Genomic DNA, 15524 nt, shown 5'->3' on the forward strand with positions numbered 1-15524 from the left:
CAGGCAAGGGTACAGTACTATGGAGTTTGGACCTTTGGGGGATCTTCCAGATGTGTGAATGTGTACAATAGGGTACATGTGGTGAGTGGTCAACCATGATCCCCAGGCAGAGAGCAGGAACAGTACAAAGGAGTTTGGATTTTATCCTAAAGAGAGAGAGCAGTCATTCGAAGGGCTTTAAGCAGGGGAGCTATAAGATCAGATTTGTTTTCTAGGAAGATGCCTTGGCAGCAGTGTGGATAATGACTTAGAGGGAGTGAGAATGGAGACAGGAGTTCCTGGGGAAGACAAGCTTCTTCTGTGAGACACTCTGAAGTTGTATTTACTGTAGTAAGTGCTGCTGGCCAGATGGAAAAGTCACTGCTCTCTTACATAAAATGGTGGGGATCTCCAGGGTGCAGAGTGCTGGGAGGTCTGAATGTGGCTTGAGGGAGAGCAAAGAGCCTGGCATGGCCCTGGGGAGACCATCCTTTGGAGAGAAAGTGTTTACTTGAGCAGCCTGTGTATATGGGGGTGGGTGCCTGCAGTAGGGGGGCCTTAAAGTGAGAGAGCTGGCTGGATTGCTGCGTTCCATTCCTTCCTGTCTTTTTTATTGTGCGCATGAACTTGATTCTGGGTTACCTGCTGTATTAGTCTGCTCTGATTGCCTTACAAAATAGATTAGACTAGGTGACTTAAACAACAGCTATTTATTTCTCAGAGTTTTGGAGGCTGGGAAGTCCATGATCAAGGTGCTAGCCAGTTTGGTTCTTGGTAAGAGCTCTGTTCCTGGCTTGCAGATGGCTACCTACTCACTATGTGCTCACATGGCCTAAGTGTGTGTGAGCAGAGGTATCTCTCCTCTTCTTCTTCTTTTAAGGCCACTATTCCCATCACTATTCCCTACCCTCATCACTTACTCTAACTCTGATTACCTGCCAAAGGCCTCCTTTCCAGATGCCACCATATGGGGAAGGAGGGCTTCAACACGTGAATTTTGGGGTGATACAAAGATTCAATCCATAATACCTGTATCAGGCAAATGACCAGGTTTGAGACTTGGCACACACAGTTGAACTTCCCAAAGGTACCTGCAGAGATTGCCTCCACTTGGTATCTCAAGAGCATTGATAAGACTTGGGCAGGAGCAGAGACGCTTCTGTGTCTAGATGTAGCATAGTAGATACTCTACTCCCTGCCAAGTGGGGCAAGGATCCAGATCCAGACCCAACACCTATCCTGGGCCCAAAAGAGATTTATTCATCATCTCCCCCACCTCGTGGTTTGCCTTTATCACTCATCTCTCATTCAGAAAGCAAGAGTCTGTATTCACTGCATATGCACATCTGACTGGCCAAGGAGATGTGAAGTCAGAAGAATTTGAGTGGTTGACAGTGGTCAGTTTGGGTTGAGAATCTTAAGCAGTTTTGAGCTGCTTACATCTACCTGTCATTCTGACAGTGGTGGTCCCCAGTGGCAAAGCCAAGGCCAAGAAGAGATGAAAAGAAGAAAGATTGGGGGTTGCTAGGAGAATGCACTTTTAACTCTCTAGTGATAACATGGAGGTCTAGAAAAGTTGTGGGTTCTCCATTATCTAAGGCGTGAAGGTATAGACTTGATGACAATTTGGCAAAGATGCTGTAGGAAGACAAAAGCAACAAATGAGGAGTTAGACTGGGAAAGCAACAAATAGAACAGACTGTGGATCAGAACATTATTTATAGTCTCTGCTGCATCATCTAAGTAAACAGCTCATAACAAGATAATGCTCAGTAGGGCAGTTCAGGGTGCCTTGGGAGCACACTGGAGGGGATAAGTCAGCTAGACTTCAGGAAGGCTGGTAAGACCATCCAGAAGAAATGATGCTTAAGCAGAAACCCAAAGGATAAGTAGAAGTTAGCCAGGAAAAGGGCAGTGAGATTGCGGGGCGCAGACCACTCCAGTGTGTGATTCCTACAAAGAATCATCTGGCTTGAAATGTCCATTTGCAAAGAACGCTTCATGTAGAGTCAATTAGAAATTCCTGTCTTGTGAGAGATGGCAAGCCTCTTGGTACTACTATAAGCTATTTGAGTGAGTTTATTTCGTTTCCTCATTTCAATATGTTCTCTGTTCATCAAATGTAACAATTTTTGACAGGACCTAAGACATAGAAAAGAGAATAGGACCATTGGGCCATTCTTTGCCATCCTGAATTCTTTGTAGTACTGTCAGTCCTGGGAAGGCAGTGAGGCAAATGTGGATAATGCAATGAAATGTAGCCATGGCCAATAAACCACAGAAACCCTGCTTCTCCCACCCCTTGGCATCTTCTTAGAGATAATGCTATTCAGTCACGAGTCATTGCAAAGTTCCTTTTTACTGTCCCCTGTGATTCCTCCAACCGTCCAGGCTGTCAGAACTCTGAAAGGCACAGGCCGAGCCAGAGCTGTTTATGGAGGAAAGGAAGGGAGAATGAGAAACAGACTTATGGGAGGCATTAAAGACCTGGGCAATTTGGGGGGAGGGGGAATGGACTCTTGACCTGGTTTCCATGGCCAAATTCCAAGTTTGGACTTTCTCCCTAGGGTAATGTACTCATAAATGTTCAGTTAAATATTGAGAGAACTGAAGCTCAGTTTTATGATTAAACCTGATTTTATTTGTCATAATCTTTTATATTTGCCACTTGCAGATTTTATGGTCACATCTAACCTCCTCTACTTTGTGGTTATTTGAAAACTTATCCTGCTTTAACATGTTGGAGAGATGGCATGATATAAAAAAGTTAGCATGGAATTTAGAGACAGATTATAAATCTCAACATCCACATGATTAGCTGTGTGACCTGGGTCACCTATGTAACATCTGTGACTGTGTTTCCTCATTTGAAATTTAGGGATAACCTCTTTCTCATAGAAAGTGTCTGGTACAGTATCTGATACATATTATCATTAGATACTCAGTAAATATCTCCTTTTTCTTTTCTATGTTGCTGTGTCTTAGGTACTGTGAAAATCTGTCACATTTAATGACTGCAAATCATATTTAAAATGAGGAAGAAAAAACCCTAAGCCACATGGCTTAGAGTATCAAGAAGTGTGTTATATCTTACAAGACAGAAATTCCAACTTGACTCCAGAAAGAATATACTATTTGTCAGTGTTCAACATCCATTTCCTTTTAAAGATTTGTGTAAGAACAAAGAATTGGAAGACAGGTTCAAACTACCACATTTTTGATCAACCCCAAAAATTCAGTTGTGCAAACATTTTATTTTGAATAAATTTGATTTTTAAAAATCATGATGTAGGTTCATTTTTTTCATGCATAATTCAGAGCTACCTCAATAAAATGTTGTAGACTCTTTGAGCTGAAGCAACTTTAATGATAACTTGTAATCAAGGCAAATGACAGTGGCATAGGCTATTATCAGGAATATTAGTTGTCCCATAAACTGGTCCAATTAGGATACAGACTCAGTGAGTAGAAGCTGCTTGATCAAGATGAGGTGACAGGGTTAGTGAGAAAGACATTGTATTGGTCTGCTTAAGGCTTATGCCTCATATGGCATTTGGGAGCCTCTCTTCTTGACCAATTGGCAGCAGCAGAATATGCAGGGGGACTGGTTTCTCTGACCTCTGACCTTCCCCCTGTGCCCTCCAGTTGTGGCCTAGGTTTGCCTGCCCAGTGAAGCTCGAGTGATACGTTGTGAGTTGAGCATATTTACCAGGTTCCCATATTTTTCTCTTGAACTAATAGAATAAGCTCTGGCAGAGACTGAAAGTCAAAGCAAAGGAATATCCTGGTGGGGCTTACATGCGGCAGGAGCTGGGTCAGGCCAGGCCACCCAGCGGAAGGGGCGTGGGTGGTGCCTAGCTCAGAAACATGCTCAGACGGGAGGTAATTGAGCCTGCACAGCAGCCGCTGAGACGTGTCACTCAGTGGCACTGCGGTACCTTGACAAAGCGTTGCTGATTGGAAATTAAAATGCATGGGATTGTGCGGGGAGTGTTTTCAAGAAGAAACAGATCAACTTAGTGGCACCAATGAGGCTCCTACAGCCGAACACCAGATGCCAGGATTTTTCAGAGAAACCACAAGGCTGTCTTCCTTCCCAGCGCAGAAGTTTCAGTGTTTAGGTTGGTTAGAGTAAAGCTGTTTTCAGAGACCTTGCCAAAACTCGAGTAAGAGGTGTCAGAGAGCTGTGTCAGAACTGACGCAGGTCCAACCTCGGGGCCAGTTTGGACAAGTGGCCCTTTGCTTCTCTCTGGTCTGTTTGCCTGACTCACTTGTGGGCGTGGGCTCTTCTGGCTGCCCACTGTCCCAAATCAAACATCTGCTATGCTGTGGGGCCCAGGGGATGTGTGTGTCCAGTGAGTCACCATTTCTTTTCCTCACCTTGCTGTGTTAGACTAGATCAGTGATTCCTGCCCATCTGGCAGGCCTGAGACCCGAACTCCCTGGGCCCCTCATCTCCTGGGCAGGGGGCTCAGCCAGATACCTTTTTCCCAAGCTCAGATTTCTCCCTTTAAAAAGTATATGGATGAGCCCTGGCCAGTTGGCTCAGTGGTAGAGCGTCAGCCTGGTGTGCAGAAGTCCCGGGTTTGATTCCCGTCCAGGGCACACAGGAGAGGCGCCCATCTGCTTCTCCACCCCTCCCCCTCTCCTTCCTCTCTGTCTCTCTCTTCCCCTCCCGCAGCCGAGGCTCCATTGGAGCAAAGATGGCCCGGGTGCTGGGGATGGCTCCTTGGCCTCTGCCCCAGGCGCTAGAGTGGCTCTGGTCGCAACAGAGCAACGCCCCGGAGGGGCAAAGCATCGCCCCCTGGTGGGCAAAGCGTCGCCCCCTGGTGGGCGTGTCCGGTAGATCCCGGTCGGGCACATGCGGGAGTCTGTCTGACTGTCTCTTCCCGTTTCTAGCTTCAGAAAAATACAACAACAACAAAAAAGTATATGGATGGCCCTGGGCAGATGGCTCAGTTGGCTGGAACATTGTCCTGAAGTACAGGGATTGCCGGTTTGATCCCCAGTCAGGGCACTTACTTTAACAGATCTATGTTCCTCTCTCTTTCTCTCTCTCTCTCTTGCTTTTTCTCTTGCTAAATCAATAAAAAATTTTAAAAAGTATATGTATGGAAATATACACTATGTCTAATGAGCCATGAAGGCAAGTGAGCTATTAATCAGTATATATTATGTATGTGTAAAAATTACCACATCCTAATCCCTGCAACCTGAGTGTATTACTTTACATGGCAACAGGGACTGTGCAGATATGATTTATTTAAGAACTTTGAGGTGGAAGATTATCTTGGAGTATCTGGGTGGGACCAATGGAATGACAAAGTCCTTACAAGAGGGACAAAGGAGGACTCAGAGTCAGAAAAAGGAGAGGTGATGATGGAGCCAGAGGTTGAAATGATCCACTTAGATGATGAAAGAAGAAACCATGAGCCAAGGAATGTAGGCAGCCCGTAGAAGCTGGAAAGGGCAAGGAAACAGATTCTTTTCTAAAACCTTCAGAAGGAATTCAGGCCAGCTACCACCTTGGTTTTAGACTTTTGGCCCCCATAGCAATAATATAATTTAAAAAAACATAATTTTTATTGTTTTAAGCACTAATGTGGAACTTATTACTGCAGCATTAGGAAACTAATACTACATATATGTGTATGTAGATGTACATAGACATATATATGTACTACACATACGTATATGTGTATATATACATATATATTCTGAGTTAAAAAATTCAAGGAATATGAACCATATGTATTTGTACATATTATATAAAATGAAAATAGCAATAATATACCTAGAGTACTGGTTATGACTTATAATTATAGTCCCTGGAGCCAGCTCTGCCATGTTTCCGTATTGTGACTTGGACAAGTCACAGAATCTTTTCGCATCTCAGTTTCTTCATCTCTAAAATGAGAATATGATCCTACCTCATAGGGTTTAAGTGAGGATTAAGTGAGGAAATATGTATTAAGTACTTATAAGAGTACCTGACATTTGGGAAATACCATATTGGATAATAGCATTATCCTGATTTTTCAGATAGAAAAACTGAAGTTGATTTTCCCATGGTCACACAGCTTTGTAGCGACACAGCCGGGTTAGAACCTAGCCAGTTCAGCAGCAGTATGGTTTCTGCACCATACTTTCTTACTAATGAAGGAAAATATTTGTTATGGACTGAATGTTTGTATTTCCTCAGAATTCATATGTTGAAGTCCCAATCCCCAGTGTAACCATATTTGGAGATGGGCTTCCAAGGTTAATTAAGGTTAAATGAGGTCAATGCGTGGGGCCCTGATTGGATTGGATTAGTGTCCTTAGAGCTCAGTCCCCTTGGTACCCCCCCCCCAACACACACACAAACACACACTGAGGAAAAGGCCATAGTCAGGTCAGGAAGGGAGGCCTCACAAGAAATCAGACTGGCCAGCATCTGGATCTTGGACTTACAGCTTTCAGAACTATGAGAAATAGATCTGTTGTTTAAGTCACTCAGTCCGTGGTATTTTGCTATGACAACCTGAGCAGAATAACAATATTATCCTTACCAGGCTCCAATTCCTATTCTACAACCATATATTTCTACTAACACCTTTGTGTATACTCGTTACAGACAGACAGACACACACACACACACAAATTTACACAAAACAATATATAACTTTAAATAACATGTGGTTTTGTAACTTGGTTATTCATACATCATGAATACCTTTTTTATTACATTTATTTTAATTATAGAATAATACTTGGATACAATTTTTTTTTACAAAATTAGAACATTATGAGTAACACTAAAATCTCCTTTGGCCATCACTTTTAATGCTGGTCTTTTCCTTTAAACCTTGAAATAACTGTTTGAGTTTAGTGCTTATCCTTCCAGATTTTTTTAAAAAAAAATCTTTGCACACATGCACAATTATATGTAGTAATGCTTAATTTGTGTCACGTTGTAAAAATTGTTTGGAAACTTGGTATTGTGTTTCTGAGGTCTGTTTATACTTATGAACATAGATTTGCTTTATTTCTTCTGACTTATGAGTCTCATTCTGTTACATGCATGTATTAAATATATTTGTCCATTTCATCACTGATGGACCTTTAGGTCATTTTCAATTTTATACTATTATAATGCTTCAATTAATTTCCTTATCTAGTCTTCTTGCATGCATGTTAAAGTAGTCCCTGGAGTAGAGATGTAGAATGGAAAATTCTGGGTCATAGGATATGCACATTTACAATTTTAATAGACTGCCAAAGGACCTCCCAAAGTAATTGTCCTTATATTTTCCCCAACAGCGTGAGAGTACTCTTTTCTACAATACTATTAACACATGATTTTGTCAGTGTTTTAAATTTTGAAGATCTGATGATAAAAATAGAATCCTGTTTTAGTTTTCATTTAGAAAAGTTAATTAATTCAGTGGTCCCCAAACTTTTTACACAGGGGGCCAGTTCACTGTCCCTCAGACCGTTGGAGGGCCATCACATACAGTGCTCCTCTCACTGACCACCAATGAAAGAGGTGCCCCTTCCGGAAATGCGGTGGGGGGCCGGATAAATGGCCTCAGGGGGCTGCATGCGGCCTGTGGGCCGTAGTTTGGGGACACCTGATTTAGTTAGTTGAGAAACTTTTCAAGCTGGCTATTTGAATTTTCTCACTTATGGATTGTCTTTTTATATTTTTTCCTCAATTTTATTGTGGTGTTTGCCTCTTTTATAATTAGTAGGAGTCCTTGTGGATATCTTTCCGTATAAAAACATGCAGGCCTACTTTATATACTTTTTAATGGTTTCTGGCTTCATAGTATTTAACTATATATATCAAGGGTCAGCAAATCCTAAGGTCAAATCTGGCCTTTCATATGTTTTTGTAAATAAAGGTTTTCTAATTTTTATTTTTAGACATAGCCATGTCCATTTTTCTACATATTGTCTATGGATGGTTTTGAGCTACAATAGCAGTGCTGAGCAGTTGCGACATAAGCTGTATGGCCAACAAAGGTCAAAAATATTTTTTATTTGGCTCTTTATAGAAAAAGTTTTCTCTGATATAGATAAATCATATTTTTTCACTATATTCTTTGGATGCATATAGCTTGCTTCCCACTTCCCATTATTTTTATAAATCATCTGTAGTAACTATCATTAGCACATACATCTTTCTCTGCAGATGTGAGCATTTTCTTGAGCTAGATTCCTAGAAGTGAAATTGCTGGCTTATCAGAAGGCTGCATTTAGTGAAAATTGCTTATTTGAACTGGTAAGATGTCTGAATTGGAGGATATTTTGCAGAAGTATAGTTCTTTCCTAGGAATGATAGCTTCTCTTTATTTTTTAAAAATTTTATTTAGAAAATTAACTTTAACACGGTGACATTGATCAATAAGAGTACATAGGTTTCAAGTAAACATTTCTATAGCATTTGAATTGTTGATTATATTGTATACCCATCACCCAAAGGCAGATCATTTTCTGTCACCTTGTATTTGTCCCTCTTTACACCCTTCCTTCCACCCACTTCCACCATCCCTCCCCCACACCCCTTTCCCCTGGTAACCACTTCACTTTTATCTATGTTCATGAGTCTCAGTTTTATATCCCACTTATGTGTGAAATCATACAGTTCTTAGCTTTTTCTGATTTACTTATTTCACTCAGTATAATGTTCTCAAGGTCCATCCATGTTGTCGTAAATGGCGCTATGTCATCATTTCTTATGGCTGAGTAGTATTCCATTGTATATATGGACCACATCTTCTTTATCCAATCCTCTATCTAGGGACACTTAGGTTGTTTCCATGTCTTGGCCACTGAAATAATGCTGCAATGAACATGGGGGTGCATTTAGTTTCTGCTAAGTACTAGGTGCCTTACATATATTATCTCATTTAGTCCTCCCAGTAACCCTGAAATTGGTACTGATAATTGCCTTTTATGTATGAGGAAATTGAAATTTGATGAAGTTAAGGAGCTTGTCCAAGGCCACAGAACTGGTGCATGGTTGAGCCAGGATATGAACCCATTTCCCTGGCTCTTATATTTGCTACTACACAGTAAATAGTGATGTCTTTCAGTAAATAGCTAGGTGATGTGCACTATTGACATAACATCATATTACAAGCAGTGATTTTGCATCTTATTTCTTCTTTAAACAAATAGGTAACAACATTTGTAATTAATTCAGTATGTTTTTGTAGACAGATGGGTTAAATTAAAGTGATTTTATAGACTCTTAAAACTGTTGGCATTCTTAAGTAAGCTAAATGTATCCTTTGCAATTTATTTCTGTTTCTATAAATAAAGGCACAGCTGTGATGCAGGGGAAAGAATACTGGATTTAGAAATCCAAACTTAGAAAAACTACTGTTTCTGCCTCCTTCCAAGGTCACTGTGTGATTCTGGGCAAAGTTCCTACCCTCTCTGTGCCTCTGTTTGTTCATAGAGTTTGGAGAAATTAGAAATCTAAGAAGTGCTTGACACACTATTGGCATGTAATAAGGATACAGTATGTGATGGTCCTCATGTGCTGAGGATATTCCCAGAAGGAGGGTTCAATCTAATAAACCCTAAGTATACTTCAGGGAGCTTCTATTTTGTAAGCTCTGCCCTGCTCTGAAGCCTTAATGTTACATTCTTGAAATAATAGTAACGAAGATGCCAGACATTGTCCATTTTCCAGAATGTACCTAATGCCTGCAGTTCAGAGAGTGAGGCCAGGTTGTGACCTCTGCTGGCATTTCAATATTGCTATACCTTGTCTGTGCTCTTTTGCATGCTGAAAACATTAATATTAACGGCTACCATTTACTCAATACTTATTGTGCCAATTATCTTATTTAACTTCTACCACAATACTGGTAGACCAGTACTCCTTCTATTCCTGTGAGGGATCAAATAGATGAGGAAACAGAGACCTAGACAGGTTACAAAGAGGCATGTACTAAATAGGTAGAAAAGCTAGCCTTTGACTCTACATTTCTCTGACACTTAAGCCTGGGCATTTAATCACTGTGCTATACTTTTCCTCTCAGTTGGGAAGTAAGAGGATCCCTTGCTTATTTCAGCTGCAGGCTTTGAGTTGGGAGGGTTTCCCCCATAGGCATACAGTGCATCCGACTTGTGCATGCTAAATGGTCATCTCGTAACATTTGGAGGATAGCATTGCCTCTTGACAGTCTGGTGCCACGAATCAACACATTTGCCTTAGACACATCGATTTTTCTTGCCATCTCAGGGAAGCCACCCCAAGCATCAGAAAATGAGATTGGGTGGCTGATCATTTTGCTTTTATCACTGTCTCGCTTCTGTCAATGGAGGAGTCTCTTTCACCCCAAATTGCTGTGTAGCATCCATGTCAGAACCAGATCAATTTGTCTGGGCTACTCTTTTGGGATTGCTGTCATCTTTTTGGTTTCAGCTGCCTCCCAGACCATCTTATTCGCAATATAAGCTTCAAACAGCCTGGAACTTGTCTTTTATGGCCTCTGCCAGATTAAACATTTAGAACATAATATACCCGGCTTCAAAAACAATTGCACAGCCTTCCAACCAAGCAACATATTGATTTTAATTTAGGCAATTGCACACGTTGTCAGGTTTTAGGAGGGACTCTGGGGCCCCATTCTGCCAGTGGCTCACGGGCCTGCTCCCCCTCCATTCCTGCTTCTCCAACGAGGGGCAGGAAGAGCCTAGAGATCGTAGGATTGGAAACACAGGCCTCATTCATTGTGCCACTTTTTCTCTTTTGAAATTGAGAACATTTGAACCTCAGTTCCAAAATGGCTATAAAGTTGAAAAGCAGCAAGGTAACTGGGATCAGACTCTGCCTTACCATGAGATGGCACGTGACCTTGGGCAAGTCATTTCACCCTTGGGACCTCGGCTTCTCACCAGTAAAATCGGGCAATGCAGACATTTAACTCAAAAACCCGATGCTAAGATTAATTATCAAGTATTAAAAGATTCCTCAATAAAAATTTGGTGAAAAAGTGGACTAGACTGTAAGACATATAATGCTTTTTCATTGAGTAACTAACCATGGCGGAATATTGTAATGTCCAGGAAGGTTTTCTTTCCCTTACCCTAAAGGGGTATTGATTCAACAACCACTGCATGGAGACAATGGGGACTGGTACATTGTGCATTTTGATAATGATAACAGCATCCTATATACAGCGCTGATAGTGCATAGCTTCATTAATTAGCTGGTTTCAGGGACTCGGTCATTAATACCGGAGCCCAGCGCAGTTTTCACTTGTTCGAGAAACATACATTTGTAGAGTTCTCACCTTGCTAGGTGCTGCTACATAACTGTGAATGTTTGCCTTCAAGGAAGTCATTATTTAGGATGAAAGGCTGACACGCATAATAGTAATTTCAATGCACTGCTCTAGTGGCTGTTCCCAAAGAAACATCTGCCAACACTGGGGAAAGTCGTTCTAGGTCTCCTTATTTTCCACTGTCACAGGGGGCCTCACAGTAGCAGAGCTGTTAGGAACTGAAACTCAAATACAGTGGCTTAAGCACATTATCAGATGGTTTTGTGACTTGTAAAAGAAGCCTGGAGATCAGGGGGTAGGGGTGAGGAGCTCCAGCTGTCACTTAACATGTCAGCAGGAAGAAGAGAAAGTGTGAAGGGACAAACGTGTTTACTCCCAGCTCAGTTGGCCCTCTTTGAAATGGTTCCCAGGAGCCCTGGCCACTGACCTCTTTTTGAGGCCACGTGAGTCTGCTAGCTGGGATAGAGCAAAGGAGAGTGGGTACTGCATAGACAATTACTGGTCATGGCACACCCACCAGTGGAACATTAGCTTTTCTCACCACCTCGAGATTTCTTACATGTTTAAAAATGAAGACGGATGAGGGAGATGTCAGACTGAGCCAGTGACAAAGTTCTGTGGCACCATGGCTTTCAATGGCATGATTAATGTTGATTTATAGTCCTGGTGTGATGAGTGCGGAGTAACAGGGTGAAGGATGGAGATGAGATGGAGAGGCAGAGCTGATGGGAGGCTGCCTCAGGAGGCAGGGGCTTCCTCGCAGGAGACTTTGGGAATGAAGCACCTGAACAGCTGTGTCTCCCGCGATTGAGGAGCACGTTTTCTGTCTGCAGTGGAAATGGGGAAAGCTAGAGAGAACACCAGGATATAGTTGGTCTTCGGGGCTATTTCTTTGGCTAAGATGTCCTGACCCAAATCTATAGGAGCAGTCAGAGGAGTTCTGCTACTTCAGCAAACTGCCGGAGAGGCCCCAAACCACTGGGATGAGGTTTAGCTCTTAGAAATGAGCCTGAAGTTACTCTCTCAGCCTCTTATCTTCCTAAGTTGGCCTGTCATGATGGTATGAAGCAATGGTGTCTTTCAGATCAGAATAACTTATGCTTAAAATACAAAACAAAAAAAACCCCTCTGACTCTGGTTGCAGAAAAATTAAATTAGAATAATGAGTAGAATTTGATAAGTGAAAATCTAACTTTGCCTGCTTTTAGAGAAATAATTGAATGTCAGCCAAAAGTGAGGGTTTCAGTACCTTGGAGAGTTTGATAAACAATAAGTAATAATAACCCGTTTTGTGGAGAGGTACACAAAGGTATGGGAAGACATAGGCAATGGGGTCTGTGATAGCATTCATCCTTATCACCCTTTCCCATTTTACTCACACAAAGCTATTGACTACACAGCCATTGTGGAAGTCCACACAATCGAGTGCCTGTCCTCCATCCCCACTAGGACATCTCAAACTCAGCATGTCCAAAACCGACTATCATCCCTCCTCTTAAATGCCAGGTAGCATTTATTTATTTATTTATTTATTTATTTATTTATTTATTTATTTAGACAGGGACAGGCAGACAGGAAGGGAGAGAGAAGAGAAGCATCAACTCATAGTTGTTGCACCTTACTTGTTTATTGATTACTTTCTCATATGTGCCTTGACCAGGGGGCTCCAGCCACACTAGTGACCTCTTACTCAAGCCAGCAACCTTGGGCTCAAGCCAGTGACCTTGTGCTTCAAGTTCGCAACCTTTTGGCTTAAGCCAGTGACCATGAGGTTATATCTATTATCGGAAGCTCAAGCCAGTGACCCTGCATTTAAGCCAGATGAGCCCGTGCTCAAGCTGGCAACCTTGGGGTTTTGAACCTGAGTCCTCAGTGTCACAGGCCAATGCTCCATCCACTGCATCACTGCCTGGTCAGTCATAGTTAGCATTCTTGACTTCATCTTGTACACCCAGTTCTGATTAATTACAAAGTCCCACTAATTCAAATGCCAGAAATTTTCACAAGACCATTTTCTCCTTTCCACCCTTATTACAATGGCCTACCTAGTTCATACTTTTCTTTCTCCTGTTCTACTACCAACCTTCCAATGGACACTTCTTCCCTCAGATCTTCCCCCTCAACTCTGTCTTCATATACATGTGATGTTCCCACTCTGTAGAAAATTCTTCAGTGGCTCCCTTTCCTTTACATGATAACATCCACTCTCCTAAGCATGGCTTACTCCAGTAATCTATCACAGAACGAGTGGACTGTGGCAGTTATGAGTTTATTTATCTGGAGACAGCCTGCAACTTGCTCTGTGATTTTGGGCAGTTAGTTATACTGCCTGTGACTTGGTTTTCTTGTCTGTAAAATGGGGATGATCACCTTATCTCATTAGATTGCTATGAGAATTTAGTAAATAAATAAAATGCACGCGCGCGCACACACACACACACACACACACACACACACACACACACACACACTAGTGCCAGCCACATAGTAAGCACTGCATAAACATTTGTGACTATGACCCCTTTCCTATACATTATGCTCTATATAACATCTTGTGCTTTCCTCCTCACAATGTGGTTTTCTCTCTCAGTCAGCCTATTCTTTATTTTCGTTTAACCTTTGTTCACATTGACCCCTTTGCCTTGGAAGTTCTCCTGCACCTGGATAACTCCCTGCTATCCTTGGTCGGTTCAGGAATTGCCTTCCAACCTCCCATGACACCTCAGGCGCATCCTTGGCTTCACGTTTTACCTTTATCTACTGGTTACCAGTCTCTATCCCCCACTAGCTCATAGAAGGGAGAAGTTGCATCTTATTATTATTTTTATTTCCTGTCCCTAGCTCAGTGATTGGTATTTAGAAGAAATGCAGTGAAAGTTTGTGGACTGGAAGATGTTATAGCACTAATAAAAACCCCACTGGCAGAGCTATCTTTCTGAACACAGATCTGATGAAAACTTTTCTCTACTCAGAGATGTTTATTCTGAAACAATGAGGACTATATTGAGAATAAACCACAAATCTGGCAGCAGCCCACTTCTTTGTAAGACCAGGGGGGGCCTGTGGGGATGATGTTTAACCCAGGTGACCTAAGGTGGCATAGCCAGAGGAGAACAGAAATCATGAGTTGGAGAAGCAAAGTCCCAGCTGGGTGACCGTCCTGCTTTGTTAGCCATTTCTCGAGGGAACAACTGCCTTAGCTCTTCTTATGACAAGTCAGCTCTGCCTACTTAATCCCATCTGCCCATTAGGTGACAACAATGTTCAAAGGTGACAGAGCTGTCAGTCACAACCCAGGAAGCTATAAAAAAACGAGCAGAGCAAGCCCCACTGTAGGGCAGTGACACCCAGCTCTCGGCAGCACCCAAACCTCACTATGTCCAGACAGGACCCCCAGGAACTGAATCAGAATGGCTGGTGTTGGAACCCAGGTGTCAGTTATGTTGAAAACTGTCCAGGTGATTCCAGTATACAGCGAGGTCCCCACCTGTAGGTCCCACTGCTGTAGGAGTGGGAGCGGTGCTGGGCATAAATTAAACTCGTTAACTTGTCTTTTTTCCCCTCTGGGCCAGATGTGCTTCCTTCTTAAAAAACACTTACAGATTAAGCTACTTTCCCAAATCTAGTCTGTAATAGGCAAATTGTTGTTTACTTTCTAGCTTTCATTCATCTGTTTGGTTGTATGTTTTCAGGGTAACTTGGGCTAGCCATTACTGCTGTGACCCATAGCACAAGTTCCAGCTTAGATGGTAGCTCAGGCAGGTTCTTAATTGCAAACAACAAAAATGAGTTTGTTTTTTGTTAATTGAAAAGGAAAGTTAAATAGAAAAGGGATTTAACACACACACACACACACACACACACACACACACACACACACACACACACACAAAGGGAGGGAGATGAGAAGCATCAACTCATAGTTGCAGCACCTTAGTTGTTCATTGATTGCTTCTCATATGTGCCTCAATGGGGAAGGCAGGGTGCTCAAACTGGGACTGTGACCCCTTACTTAAGCCAGTGACCTTGGGCTCAAGGCAGTGACCTTGGGTTTCAACCCAGCAACCTTTGGGCTCAGTCCAGCAACTACGGGGTCATGCCTATGATCCCATGCTCAAGCCAGTGAGCCTGTGTTCAAAGCTTGGTGACCTTGGGGCTTTGAAGCTGGGACCTCAGCAGCCAGGTCAATGTTCTATTGACTGTGCTACCACCTGGTCAGGCTAGAAAAGGGATTTTTAAAGAAAGTTTTTATAACATGAA

Source organism: Saccopteryx leptura, chromosome 1 (assembly GCF_036850995.1).
Source record: "Saccopteryx leptura isolate mSacLep1 chromosome 1, mSacLep1_pri_phased_curated, whole genome shotgun sequence".
Classification (NCBI taxonomy): domain Eukaryota; kingdom Metazoa; phylum Chordata; class Mammalia; order Chiroptera; family Emballonuridae; genus Saccopteryx; species Saccopteryx leptura.